Source organism: Lonchura striata, chromosome 25 (genome assembly GCF_046129695.1).
Source record: "Lonchura striata isolate bLonStr1 chromosome 25, bLonStr1.mat, whole genome shotgun sequence".
NCBI lineage: Eukaryota > Metazoa > Chordata > Aves > Passeriformes > Estrildidae > Lonchura > Lonchura striata.
In genome coordinates this window covers 2,407,477-2,420,710 of record NC_134627.1, presented here as the reverse complement: position 1 = coordinate 2,420,710, position 13,234 = coordinate 2,407,477, and positions in this window count along the sequence as shown.

Below are 13,234 nucleotides of genomic sequence, written 5' to 3'. Positions count from 1 at the left end.
GGGGTCAGCGCTATCCCCTTTCAGCCACTCCCAGGTCCTGTCCTATGAGGCCGGGTCCTAGCGGAGGTCCCGGGGGCCCACCCTGGCCCCTACTCCCTCCCCGTGCCTCGTGAGGCTCGGTCTTAGCGGGGGCCCGGGGTCCTCCCTCCCTTCACCTCACTGCCGCTCAGGGAAGCCGCCACCCGGCTAACCCTGCAGGGAGACGCCTCACTCGCCCCTCTGGGCCCTAGATCGGGCCTCTTGCGCTTCCCCCCGTTCCCGGCCGGCCCCCTCGCGGGAGTCTGGAACCGCGGTACTAGGGGGTCCCAATCGCTTCGGGGGTCCGAGCTGCCGGCCCCCGTCTCACTCACTCACACACTCGCTCGTCTCCCGTATCCCGCCGCCGGGGGGGCTTACCAATCCGGCGCTCTTCGGACGTCGATTCTCCCCGTAGGCCGTCCTTCGTCGTCCGGATGTGGCCAGCGGTCCCACGAAGGTCCGAGGAGGATGGCCAGTCCTCTCCGGTTTCCGTAGGCGTGGCCGATCCCGGACGAGCCCCCAAGATGTTAAAAATAAGGGCCAGGAGACCTTGTGCTCCTTTCTTGACAGGCCTTTATTTAATAGGAAAGCCTATGGGGGTGGGGGTGCGGGGTTCGCGACGCCGCCGCTGCTCCCAGACGAGTCGACGTCCCAGAGGAGGGGTCAGCGAGCCTGTCGATTTCGGCAGGGTCGGAGTCTGCGCCCTCACGGGATACGTCCCGAGACTCGTTCTGCTGCTCGTTGGTCTAGGGGCTTTCTGTGCGCTGTCTCCCTCGAGATTACAGCAACCAGCTTTGGTGATTCTAAGGGTCTTCCCCAGCTTTCTGAAGTTTTCCTGACATGCAGGTATAAGTCTTTTTATTGTCCCGGTTGTTGGCTCGTTGTCTCAGTCCGTTTTGGTTTGCGCGGGAATCTAGTAATTAATAGTCTGTGCTCGCTCGGCCTTCTGGGAATCGGGAAGTCCCCCTCTGGGAGCAAGTCTCTGGGAGCAGCCTCGGAATTGCCCGACGCAGTGGAAGGGACAAGGGGGCTTCAAACTATTAAAAGCAGGGAAACTAACAGGTATGATTTCTTATATAAGGAGTTTTAACAAGGCACTTATAACAAGAGGGGATACAGAGATTCGGGGAATTAACGGGGGACACATTCTGGGTATAGGGGTAAATACATATAGGGGGGGATTAACAATGGCATGCATCAGGGAATTCTTAAAACTGTAAAAGAGGTAAACAGATAGGAAAGTTATTGATTTTATTTATAACAGCCCGGCTTTCGGGAAGCTCCCCGCGCTCTCCCAGCGCCGGGGGCCGGGCTTTGGCCCTGGCTGGATGCCGGCTGCCCGGCACCGAAGGCGCCGTCAGCGCTCTGTGCAAGGGGAGAGCGGAGAGAAAAGCCAGCGAAAGGCTCATCACTTTAGTGCAAGAGAGGGAGAGATCCCTCCCCGGTCACCAGCATGGACACAACAGACAGAACTTGGCGATATTCAGTGCATTTATTGCCAAGAAAATCAGAGCAGGATAATGAGAATCAAAAGAAATTTCAACAGCACCTGCAGCCCCAAACCCATGCCAACACCTGGCCACACAAAGCCAATGCAAGTGGGAATGGCTCCACAGTGCCCCAGAGCAGGCTTAGATCGTGTGTTCAGCAGAAATTCTTCCCCGTGAGGGCAGGGAGTCCCTGGCACAGGGTGCCCAGAGCAGCTGTGGTGCCCCTGGAGGCCTGGAAGTGCCCAAGGCCAGGTTGGAGGGGGCTTGGAGCAGCCTGGGCCAGCGGGAGGTTTCCCTGCCATGGCAGTGGTGGCACTGGATGGAGCTCAAGGCCCCTTCCAAGCCAATGCGTTCCATGATTCCGCAGATTGACGGCTCTGAGACAGAGTCATTTGGAGACATCATGGCCTGAACTGCCGTTTTCTGCGAGCTCTGAAGCACCACCACGGTGACACAAGCAATGCTACAGTGACATGAGAAGGAGCACTGTGACATCAACAGCACCACTGTGACACAGGAACTGCCACGGCTCCAGCTCAGGCCTGCATCCCAGGTGACTGCAGCCAGTCCTGCCTCACCATGGACCTGGTGATGCGTCTCGTGCGCGCTCTGCTCCTGCTGGTCCTGCTGCTGGCAGTAGCCCCCTCGCCGGGAGCGGCCAAGAAGCTCTGCCCAGAGCCGTGCCGCTGCCCAGGCCGTGGGCAGCTGAACTGCGGCCACGCCGGCCTGGTCACCGTGCCCCCGGCCAGCTGCCGCCGAGCCCTGACTGTGCTGTGAGTCCCGCAGCCCCACCGAGCCCTGCGGCTGCCCCTCCTCAGCTCCCTGTGTCTGCAAAGCCCACCCGGGACAGCCGGGGCACTCCCTGGCCAGAGATGGGGGGGCCTGAGCTTCAGCATGAGGGTGAAGCCAGGCTGGGCACACTGTGCCTTCTCCAGGCAAAGCCCGCTTCCAGCTCAGCAGGCGAATGGCAGGGAAGTGGGTTTTCCTGAGGGGGGACCGGGTCCTTTGTCTCTTTGCAGAGATTTCACTGGGAACTCCATCGCTGCTGTTGGAAAGCAAGCCTGGAAGGACTACCCATGGACTGAGACCTTGTAAGTGCCCTGCAGCATTTCAAATGGCAGGAGTTTGGGGATTTTGCATCCTTTGTTCCGGGGCTGGAGCATCAGCCCCCACACCACCCATTTCCCTTGGAATTCAAAGCTAGGCTGCTCTGCAAGGAGGGGTGTGAATCACCACAGCTTCCCAGCAGGTCAAGAATTGCTGCAGCCCAGGGTACCATCCCCCCCAGGGCACCATCCCCGTGTCTGTCTGCCCTGGGATCAAGCTGTGGTCAGCTTCAGCCGGCCAGGAGCAAGGGCCTGCTCTGGCCAGGAGTGGGGACGATCCCTGCAGTGACCCAGAGCGATGCTTCAGTCGCGCTGCTGAAACAGGAGATTTTCCCAGGACGATCCCATTTGCTGCTGGCCAGTGGCCGCTGCCACAATGTCCCTGTGTCTCCTTGCAGAGTGCTCAGGGACAATGAGCTGCGGGCTGTGAAGAGACATTCCCTGGAAGGGCTGTTCCTGCTGAAGCACCTGTAAGCACCGTGCCCTGCCCACGGCGGCGGGGGGCTCGCTGGGGCCCTGCTGTTCAGGCCGCGGGCACGTGCCCTTTGTCCCTCTTGGGATGTGGGCTGCAGAGGCAAGTAAAAGCGACAGGGCAAATGGAAGTGACATTTGTTGTTCTAACTGGAACAGGGATTTGTCCTGCAACGAGATCCTGTCCATTGAGGAACGGGCTTTTGAGCCACTGCCTTTCCTGAAGTTTCTGTGAGTGATCAAGTTTCTTTCTAGTCTCTTCAGCTCAGCCTTTGCACTGGGCACCCTTGCTGTGCAGGAAAATGCTCCTGTTCTTTTCCCCACAGTCCCTAAATCTGCCCTGCCCAGAGCCCAGCTGAGCTGCAGAGGTCAATGCCGATGGCTGGAAGGCCACGCCAGAGGACAGAGCCCAGGGGGCTTGTCCACACGCAGCCATCAGAGCAGCCAGTTCTCGCAGCCTCGGCTGCATCGTGGAACAGAAAGAGAGTTCAGCACGCGTGCCCTTTGCTTCCTCTCCTGGGCAGGCTACAAACACTGAGAAAGCAGCAGTTTCCTCCCGCTTCCACCTTGCATTTGCACCTTTCCTGCAAAGAGATCCCGCTTTGCCCCCTCTTTCTGTAGGGCAGGCCCGATTCCTGTGTGTGACCTCCTCTTTCCCCAGAAACCTCTCCGGGAATGGCCTCACACGGATCCGCAGCGGCACTTTCCAGGCCTGGCATGGGATGCAGTTCCTCCAGGAGCTGTAAGTGGCAGCAGGCCTAAAGGCCCCTCAGGGCGAGTCTCTGCAGGGCCTCTGCCGGGTCTGTGGGCAAAAGCAGACTTGCCCCATGGAAAGTCCTGATTCTGAGCGTGGATGTCAGCCAGGGAGCACCAGGAGTGTGCAGCTGCAATGGCCCTTTCCCCTGCCCTGCTCACCTCCTGCAAGGCTTCCTTGAAAGCGGCCAGGCCGTCCCCACGAGCCCGGCACACGCAGCTCACATCCTCGCCATCCTCGCCTGACAGAGCTCTGTTGTTTCTCAGAATCCTCAGCCACAACCCGCTGGCTGTCATTGATGACGCTGCCTTCTTCAAGCTGCCCTCTGTGAGCTCTCTGTAAGTATTGGCTCATCTGGAGCAGATCCAAAAAGACCTGTGTCTCTCTCGAGTGCCCCGTTCTCAGGAAAGCAGTGCAAGTGCCTGAGCAAATCTCCCCCTTGCGCAGCCCGAGTCTGCTGGAGACACAAATAGCCCGGCTCCAGCAGAGCAAGGCAAAGGCCAAGTAGTGCTGGTGTGTCCCCAGCTGCAAAGCAACCCAGGAACTGGGACACAAACTTTCAGGGATGAGGGCCCATCCAGGTCTGGGGCCAGGTGGAGAGGCCGCAGGGCTCTGGGAATAAACTGCACTCGTGCCAGCAGCTCCAGGCTCCTGCCTCCTTCAGGGACTCAGGTGCCCTCAGGGGAGAGCAGCAGGAGAGTCGGGAGAGGGGCAATCCTTTCCGGTGGCATCTGTCTGCCACGAGAGCTGCAGGATTGCCCTCCTGATTCCGACCGGCTGGCTTAGAGCAGGGCGAGGCAGAGGGAAGCTGGGCTCCAGAATGGCTTCTCTTGGAGCAGGCACAAGTGGATGCCTCTGCCAGCAGCACCACCATCATCAGGGCCCTGGGCCCTCTGCTCTCAGAGCAGAGTTCTGGCAATGTCACCGCCGAATTTCATGAGCTCTTTCCAATGCTTGCAGAGACCTGAGTGCCACCCAAGTGACCCCACAGACGCTGCTGCTGCTGCTGCAGTCCACAGTGAGCTTGGAAACCCTGTGAGTGTGTGCCACTGAGCCCCAGCCACCAGCAGGCCCCGAGTGCTGGGACAAGGGCTCTACTTGGGAAAGCAATCTGTGTGCCACAAAACCAGAACAAGCCCAGTAAGCTCCAGACTTGCTGTTCCTTCTGGGAACGTGCCAAAACTCACCAGCTCAGAGGCAGAATTTCACCTTTCGGGTGACTTGCTGCAGGTTTCTCACAGGGGAGTTTGAACTTCAGGCGGGTGCATTTCTGTGTCACATGGTATTTTGGGAGCACTTCTACTTTCCAGGTTAAAATCCCCTTTGCAAAGTTTTGCATGGGGAGTCAGGGGCCTTTCCCAGAGCTGTGGCACACAGTGAAGCACAACCCCCATGCGTGGTATCCGTGCGTTCCCTGAGTTGGGCTCTGATGGAGCCATGGACCGGGTGGCCAGGTGTTCCTGCAATATCCCCTCTTGTCTTTAGCCAAGTGCCCAAGGAGGCGGCCTGCTGCCTGTGCCAGGAGCGTCCCCGGACCGAGAGCCGCTGCAGGACCATCCAGTTCCTGTGCCAGAAGCTGTGCAGCACCAGCGCCCTGCAGTGCGGTTGGTGTCCGGAAGGGCTGGGGGAGCTCAAAGTGCCATTTCCCCTGAGCCTGGGGAGATGCTGCAGCACTGCCCTGTGCTGCAGGGGGGTCCTGATCTCCCCTTGGAGTAGAGGTCTTGGACAAAACACCTTGGCATGGGAAGTTCCTGGTGATTGTACACGTCTTGTGTGTCACATACTGCCTGGAGAAAGAAGAGCTCACGGGGCCCACCAAACCTAGGACTTCCCTATCCACACCATGCCCCCCGGGCAAGGAAAGCAGGAATGCCCCGCGCCCTTCCCTGGTGCTGGAAGGCAATGTCTGCCCATAAGGAGATCTGGTGATCCCCCTAACAGCCTGCTTTCTCTGCCACGCCACCGGCCACTGCAGGACAAAGGGCAGGGCCCGTGATGCGCTCCGCAGCCTGAACACCAAGCACCGTCATCCCCGCCTTGGCCTGTGCACGGGGAGCAAAGCTCCGTCCTGCTCTAGCTGGGCACAGGGCACAGAACATCCTGTCCACAGCAGGGCCAGGCAAACAGAGACAGCCAGGTTTCCAAGGTCCCCAGGGAGCTCACTTCTCTCCCTGGCTCAGCCCATAGCACAGTTCCAGAGCTCTGGTGCCCCTGAGGAAGTTTTTCCTTGAGCTGCTGCTCTTGGGAAGGGCCCCAGAGCAAAGGAGTCCCTGGGTTTTCTTCCCCTGCCAGTCTGTGCCCCTGTTGCAGTGCTGATCTTTCCTCTGGGCTCTCTGGCTCTTCACTGGCTCCTGCAGAGCAACCCAAGCCTGCTCTTCTGGAGCTGTGGGAAGCTCTGTGACAACCAACCCATTCCCCAGGGATGTTTCCTTCCCCTCCAAACAGAACCCCAGGAGACACCAGGAAAGAACCAGCTCTCTGCTCTGCCCCAAGGGGAAAATGGGATGGATCGAAGGGCTCTTGTCCTCTCCACAACACTTCCCCCCACTCTGCTTTTGCACTCCCTGGCCTTGAGATCAGCTCCCATTGCTCCAGGTAGCCTCTGAGCCTGTGCTTGTGCCCAGCCGCTGATCTGCCCTCTCGGTGTTCTCTAGCTCACACAGCTGCGCTACAGGCACAGGAAGAAACAATGGACATGGAACAAGGCAGAGAGCTGAACAGCAGCCCAGTGTTGAGCCGCAAGCCCAAGGAGCCTTCACTGGGAGATGATGGAACGGTGACACTTGTGGTTGCCCTGGCCCTGAGCACGGAGGGCGATGTCAGCAGCCTGGACAGTTCCAGACCAAATTCATATCCCCCTCAGCATCTCTTGGGGCACGAAGGCCAAAGAAGTGCTGATGACCTGAGGGCCAAGCTCAAGAAGAAGGTGCACAAGGCTGAAAGCATCAAGACTGTGGAAAGCATTGTCCCACACCAGCCCCAGCCTGCCTGGCTGAAGCATGTGGTGGAAAAGACACCCTCAAGCTGGGATCAAGAGATGGAGTCACTTTCATACTCGGAAGGATTAAACCCCTGGGCTGCAGCTGGTGCATTAAAACGTGCTGACGATGCCTTCATCACTGCACAAGACACAGATGAGGAGGAAGGTCCAGCTCCCCAGAAGCACTACGTCAGGACACACAAATGGCACAAGGAGAAGGACAGCCAGTATCGGGCTGGATATAATCCGCTTTTCTACGAGGTTTGGAGACCTGTGAAAGTGGAGCGAAGGTCCATAGCTGACCAGGGTCTAAACAGGAACCTGGATTTTCTCTCTGACCCGTTGGTTCAGAGCCGCCCCGCTGCGAGCAGCAGAGGAGGAGCCACGGCTGAAGAGGAGCTTTCCTCTCTAGACAGGCACCTCCTGATCATCCCTGACACCACAGAGGAGGAAGACTACATGCTCCTCAATAAACCTTGGAGCCCCCAAAGTCCAGACCTGGTGCCAGTCCCAGAAGAACTGGAAACCAGTGTTGATCAGCACTGGCAGTTGCTGGAGGCACACAAAGGCCTGCAGACATTCATGGCCCACGTGGAGCGAGCTCTAAGGAAGGACTGCAGCCTGCCCCAGCTCAAGCAGGCCTGTACCAAGATGGTCTTGAAGACCAGGCTGCTTCTAAACGTGCTCAGTGAGAGAAAGGAGAACCAGGGAGCCTATGATCCCACGGACCAGTGTCGTCTGCAAGAGAGCATGATAATTCACATGGCCTTGGGGAAGGGCAAGAAACTCACCGAGAAGGTAGGAGAGCTGCAGGCGCTGCTGCGTGTGTCCTTCTAGGCAAGGGAGAATGGAAGGAAGGAGAATGGAAGGAATCCTCTTACCCCCGTGATCTTCCTTCCTTTCCTCACAGCAGAAACTAGAGGCTGTGGTGTACGTGAGCACGTTTGTGGTTTTGCTGTTTTTCTTCGTCTTCGCTTTGCTGATACTGACGTGTGTCTTCCACGTAAGTCAATATCTTGTTTGACACACAGTTGTCTGTCTTGTAGCTGCAGTGCCCAGATGCCCCTGTATTGCTGGGTAGCACAGGAGATGTTTTTCCAAGCCTGGAGCTTGTGGCAGCATCCACAGCATCCAGCTCAGCAGGGCCCAGCCTGCCTGGGGGAAGATTTTCCTGCCTTCTCTCCCAGCTCTCCCCGGCTCTGCTTTGCTCTCCTGCCTTCAGCCACACAGCAATGAGAGCTTTTGTTCTCTCCTGCCTGGAAGAGTTTTACAGGAAATCTGATTGTAGAAATCTTCCATTTTCCATCCCCAGAAGCGCTCCCGACGTAGTGAACCTGATTCCCCACCCGGCCACGCCAGGGAATCGTGGCTGAGAAGGTAAGTGCTCCCTGCCCATGCCACTGCTGTGCCACCAAGAGTCTTTCCTGCGCAGAGCAACTCCTCCTGGAGCCCCGCAGCCGCGCAGGTGCCGCTGCCTGGGACTCCCCCGGCTGTGTTTCCAAGACGTCGCGTTTGGGGGAGCCCCGGGAAAGCGGCTCCTGAGCGACAGCGCTGGGCACGGCCAGGGGCTCCCAGCCCAACCAGCCCTTCCCACACCGGTGCTGGGATGGATGCCTTGGGCTCCGGTGCACTCCCAAATTTCTGTGAGCACCAGCAATACCTCTGTGTTCCCAGAACGGTCTCCTCTGCTGATGCCTCTGCTCTGTTTTTCCCTGCTCTCTCCCCACAGTGGCTGGTGAGGAACTCACTCCCATCCTCTCCAGTTGCCTTTTGCATGCAGGGTTCATTCCCTGCATTGCCAGCCATTGCCATCCCTGCTGGGGCTCCCCATCTTCTTCCTTAGGCTCTGCCGACACACCCCTGAGCAGGAAGAGGTGCTGGCGCCTGCTGCAGCCCTCCCTGCCAAACCTCCCTGCTTACAGAGCAGGAGCAGGGCCCTCTGGGGATGGGATGTCCAGAAGCCTTTTTCTCCCCATTCACCTCGCTCACGCCATTGCTTTGCAGCGCTGGAAATGGCCCTTCCCAACTCCTCCAGCAGCGGCTTCCCAGACAGGGCAGAGCACAGGCAGCCCTGTTGCCCACAGCCTCCATCAGCAGCTGCTTTCTCTTTTTCTCCCAAATTTCCCTTTCTGATTTTTTCAGGTTCTGTGTAAAACTTCCACAGAGAGGGAGGAAGGATATGAAGGAGGCACAGATTGTAGAGCAGGAAAGGGCAGGGAGCCCCTCTGAGTGTTGCTCCTGTTTTCCTCCTGTTATGGACAAATTCGTCATTTAATATGGTTAGAGTGGTTAATGCACTTAAGGTTAATTAGTGTTAATTAAATCGCTGTTACATGTTAAAGCCTTGTTTACCCCCGCTGTTAAGTCCCTTACTTACACCTTAGTTGTACCCCTTTACTGTTCCTGTGACCTTTGTTGCATCCATCGGGTATTTCCTCCGCTGCTCCACAAAATGGTGACCGGAACGGAACATTCCCGGGAAGTATGCAACTCAAGGAAAGGTGCAAGAAAATCCAACAAAAGACCCTAGAAAGAACGAGCCAACCTAAAATTTGAACAACTAAGCAACTGGACCTACCAGCAAGAAGTCCCTCTACCCTACCAACGAGGTTTTAAGTGGCACCATAACCTAAGAAGAACTGAGTCAGAGTGAGGACCCGAGCCGACGAGCCAAAAGACATCTTCCTAGGCATGTCTGTGAGGATGGAAGCCCCGGTTCTGCTGGGAAGCAAAAGTGTTCACCTCCTCCTCTGTATCGCCAAAGGGAACAGCGGCAGTGTGCGCCACCCCTCGGGCCCCACCCAGAGCTGATCACTTTAATAAAGGCACTTCAAAGGAGCTGCTCTCCTTGCCCATTTATTTCACTCCTATTCATGGCAATCCCAATGCTGCTCCCCGTTTAGGAAGTCTGAATTGCTAGAGATTCAACGCCTCAGGGATGCCTATGAGTACCAGAGATAAGCATCCCAGGAAGACACAGAAGTCTAAGTGCCAAGAAGTAAGGAGGAAGACTTTGAAGAAGTTAATGGGATGCCAGCAATTTTGCACCTCCCATTTTAGCCGAGGCTCTCCTTGCATGCTGTTTCGTTGGCTGTTCTTATTCCCTTAGATTCTTTTTCCTTGTCTGTTATTTTCATGCTGTTAATTTCATACTGAGGGAAGGGCAGAGGGTGCTGCAGGCAAGCACAAGCTCTGGACACCCAGAGGAGGCATCAGTACCTCAGGGTTTTCCTCATCCCATGTGGCAATGTCCTTCCTGCATTCAATAAAAACCAAGTTTGTCCTTGTTCCTCCTGGTGTTGCCGATGTCTTTGTAAAAGCAGTTTCTGTTCTCCTTCATGGAATTGGCCAAATTCAGTTCCAGCTGGGCCTTTACTTTTCTACCTTTCTCCCTGCATGCCCCAATGACATCCCTGCCATCCTCCTGTGGTGCTGCCCTTCTTCCAGAGCTGTAAATGGCGTGTTTTCCCCGAGTCCCAGGCAAAGTTCCTGCTCAGTGGCTCTGCTTCCTCACCAGCTCGTCTTGGGGCACACGGGCAACTTCCTCATGGAAAGGGTGGTCAGGCCTCAGAAGGGGCTGCCCAAGGAGGTGGTGGACTCGCCGGGCCAGGAGAGGTCCAAGGAAGCGGCTGGAGGTGGCACTGAGAGCTCTGGCCTGGCCGCCAAGGTGGGGATCGGGCACAGGATGGACGCGCTGAAGGCGGAGGTCTTTTCCATCGCCAGTGACTCTGGGGGCTCCGTGACTCCATGGCCAGGCCGGGAGGCCGCCTTGCCCCAAGCGGCGCCGGAGCCGCCCCGGCCCGAGCTGCTGGGCCGCGCGTTTCCCCTCGGGCCGGGGGTGCCGCCGGCGGTGCCGCTGCCCGCGGCCGGAGCTGCCTGTGCGGCGGAGCGGCCGCGCCTCCCGGCCGGGCAGACACAACTCTCTGGGCGTTGCATGCGGGGCTGTGCTGGCCTTCCCAAAGCTGCCCGCGGCTTCCTTCGCACGGCGCTCGCTGCCCCTCGGTGTCTGCCGGCGCCGACGTGGCGCTCCGGCCGCGGCGGGAGCTCTGCCGTCGGTGTCCCGGTGCTGCCGGCTCCGGAGCCCGGGGGCCGGAGCGCTTCGCCTCAGGGGCTGGGCTGCAGCGGGGTTCAAGGCGGGCTCGGCCCGGCCGCCGCCGCTGCCGCAGCGGGCGCGCTGAGGCGGAGCTGCCGCCCCTCAGGCTCGCAGCGCTTCCCGCCATTGGCGCTGCGGCTCCCTCAGGCTCTCCCGGCGGACATTCCGGCATGGCCCGGCTTTCGGGAAGCTCCCCGCGCTCTCCCAGTGCCAGGGGCAGGGCTTTGGCCCTGGCTGGATGCCGGCTGCCCGGCACCGAAGGCGCCGTCAGCGCTCTGCGCAAGGGGAGAGCGGAGAGAAAAGCCAGCGAAAGGCTCATCACTTTACTGCAAGAGAGGGAGAGATCCCTCCCCGGTCACCAGCATGGACACAACAGACAGAACTTGGCGATATTCAGTGCATTTATTGCCAAGAAAATCAGAGCAGGATAATGAGAATCAAAAGAAATTTCAACAGCACCTGCAGCCCCAAACCCCTGCCAACACCTGGCCACACAAAGCCAATGCAAGTGGGAATGGCTCCACAGTGCCCCAGAGCAGGCTTAGATCGTGTGTTCAGGAGAAATTCTTCCCCGTGAGGGCAGGGAGTCCCTGGCACAGGGTGCCCAGAGCAGCTGTGGTGCCCCTGGAGGCCTGGAAGTTTCCAAGCCAGGTTGGAGGGGGCTTGGAGCAGCCTGGGCCAGCGGGAGGTTTCCCTGCCATGGCAGTGGTGGCACTGGATGGAGCTCAAGGCCCCTTCCAAGCCAATGTGTTCCATGATTCCGCAGATTGACGGCTCTGAGACAGAGTCATTTGGTGACATCATGGCCTGAACTGCCGTTTGCTGCGAGCTCTGAAGCACCACCACGGTGACACAAGCAATGCTACAGTGACATGAGAAGGAGCACTATGACCTCGACAGCACCACTGTGACACAGGAACTGCCATGGCTCCAGCTCAGGCCTGCATCCCAGGTGACTGCAGCCAGTCCTGCCTCGCCATGGACCTGGTGATGCGTCTCGTGCGCGCTCTGCTCCTGCTGGCCCTGCTGCTGGCAGTAGCCCCCTCGCCGGGAGCGGCCAAGAAGCTCTGCCCAGAGCCGTGCCGCTGCCCAGGCCGTGGGCAGCTGAACTGCGGCCACGCCGGCCTGGCCACCGTGCCCCCGGCCAGCCGCCGCCGAGCCCTGACTGTGCTGTGAGTCCCGCGGCCCCACCGAGCCCTGCGGCTGCCCCTCCTCAGCTCCCTGTGTCTGCAAAGCCCACCCGGGACAGCCGGGGCACTCCCTGGCCAGAGATGGCGGGATCTGAGCTCGGCATGAGGGTGAAGCCAGGCTGGGCACACTGTGCCTTCTCCAGGCAAAGCCCGCTTCCAGCTCAGCAGGCGAATGGCAGGGAAATGGGTTTTCCTGAGGGGGGACCGGGTCTTTTGTCTTGTTGCAGAGATTTCACTGGGAACTCCATTGCTGCTGTTGGAAAGCAAGCCTGGAAGGACTACCCATGGACTGAGACCTTGTAAGTGCCCTGCAGCATTTCAAATGGCAGGAGTTTGGGGATTTTGCATCCTTTGGTCTGGGGCTGGAGCAGCAGCCCCCACACCACCCATTTCCCTTGGAATTCAAAGCTAGGCTGCTCTGCAAGGAGGGGTGTGAATCACCACAGCTTCCCAGCAGGGCAAGAATTGCTGCAGCCCAGGGCACCATCCCCCCCAGGGCACCATCCCCGTGTCTGTCTGCCCTGGGATCAAGCTGTGGTCAGCTTCAGCCGGCCAGGAGCAAGGGCCTGCTCTGGCCAGGAGTGGGGACAATCCCTGCAGTGACCCAGAGCGATGCTTCAGTCGCGCTGCTGAAACAGGAGATTTTCCCAGGACGATCCCATTTGCTGCTGGCCAGTGGCCGCTGCCACAATGTCCCTGTGTCTCCTTGCAGAGTGCTCAGGGACAATGAGCTGCAGGCTGTGAAGAGACATTCCCTGGAAGGGCTGTTCCTGCTGAAGCACCTGTAAGCACCGTGCCCTGCCCACGGCAGTGGGGGGCTCGCTGGGGCCCTGCTGCTCAGGCCGCGGGCACGTGCCCTTTGTCCCTCCTGGGATGTGGGCTGCAGAGGCAAGTAAAAGCGACAGGGCAAATGGAAGTGACATTTGTTGTTCTAACTGGAACAGGGATTTGTCCTGCAACGAGATCCTGTCCATTGAGGAACGGGCTTTTGAGCCACTGCCTTTCCTGAAGTTTCTGTGAGTGATCAAGTTTTCTTTCTAGTCTCTTCAGCTCAGCCTTTGCACTGGGCACCCTTGCTGTGCAGGAAAATGCTCCTGTTCTTTTCCCCACAGTCCCTAAATCTGCCCTGCCC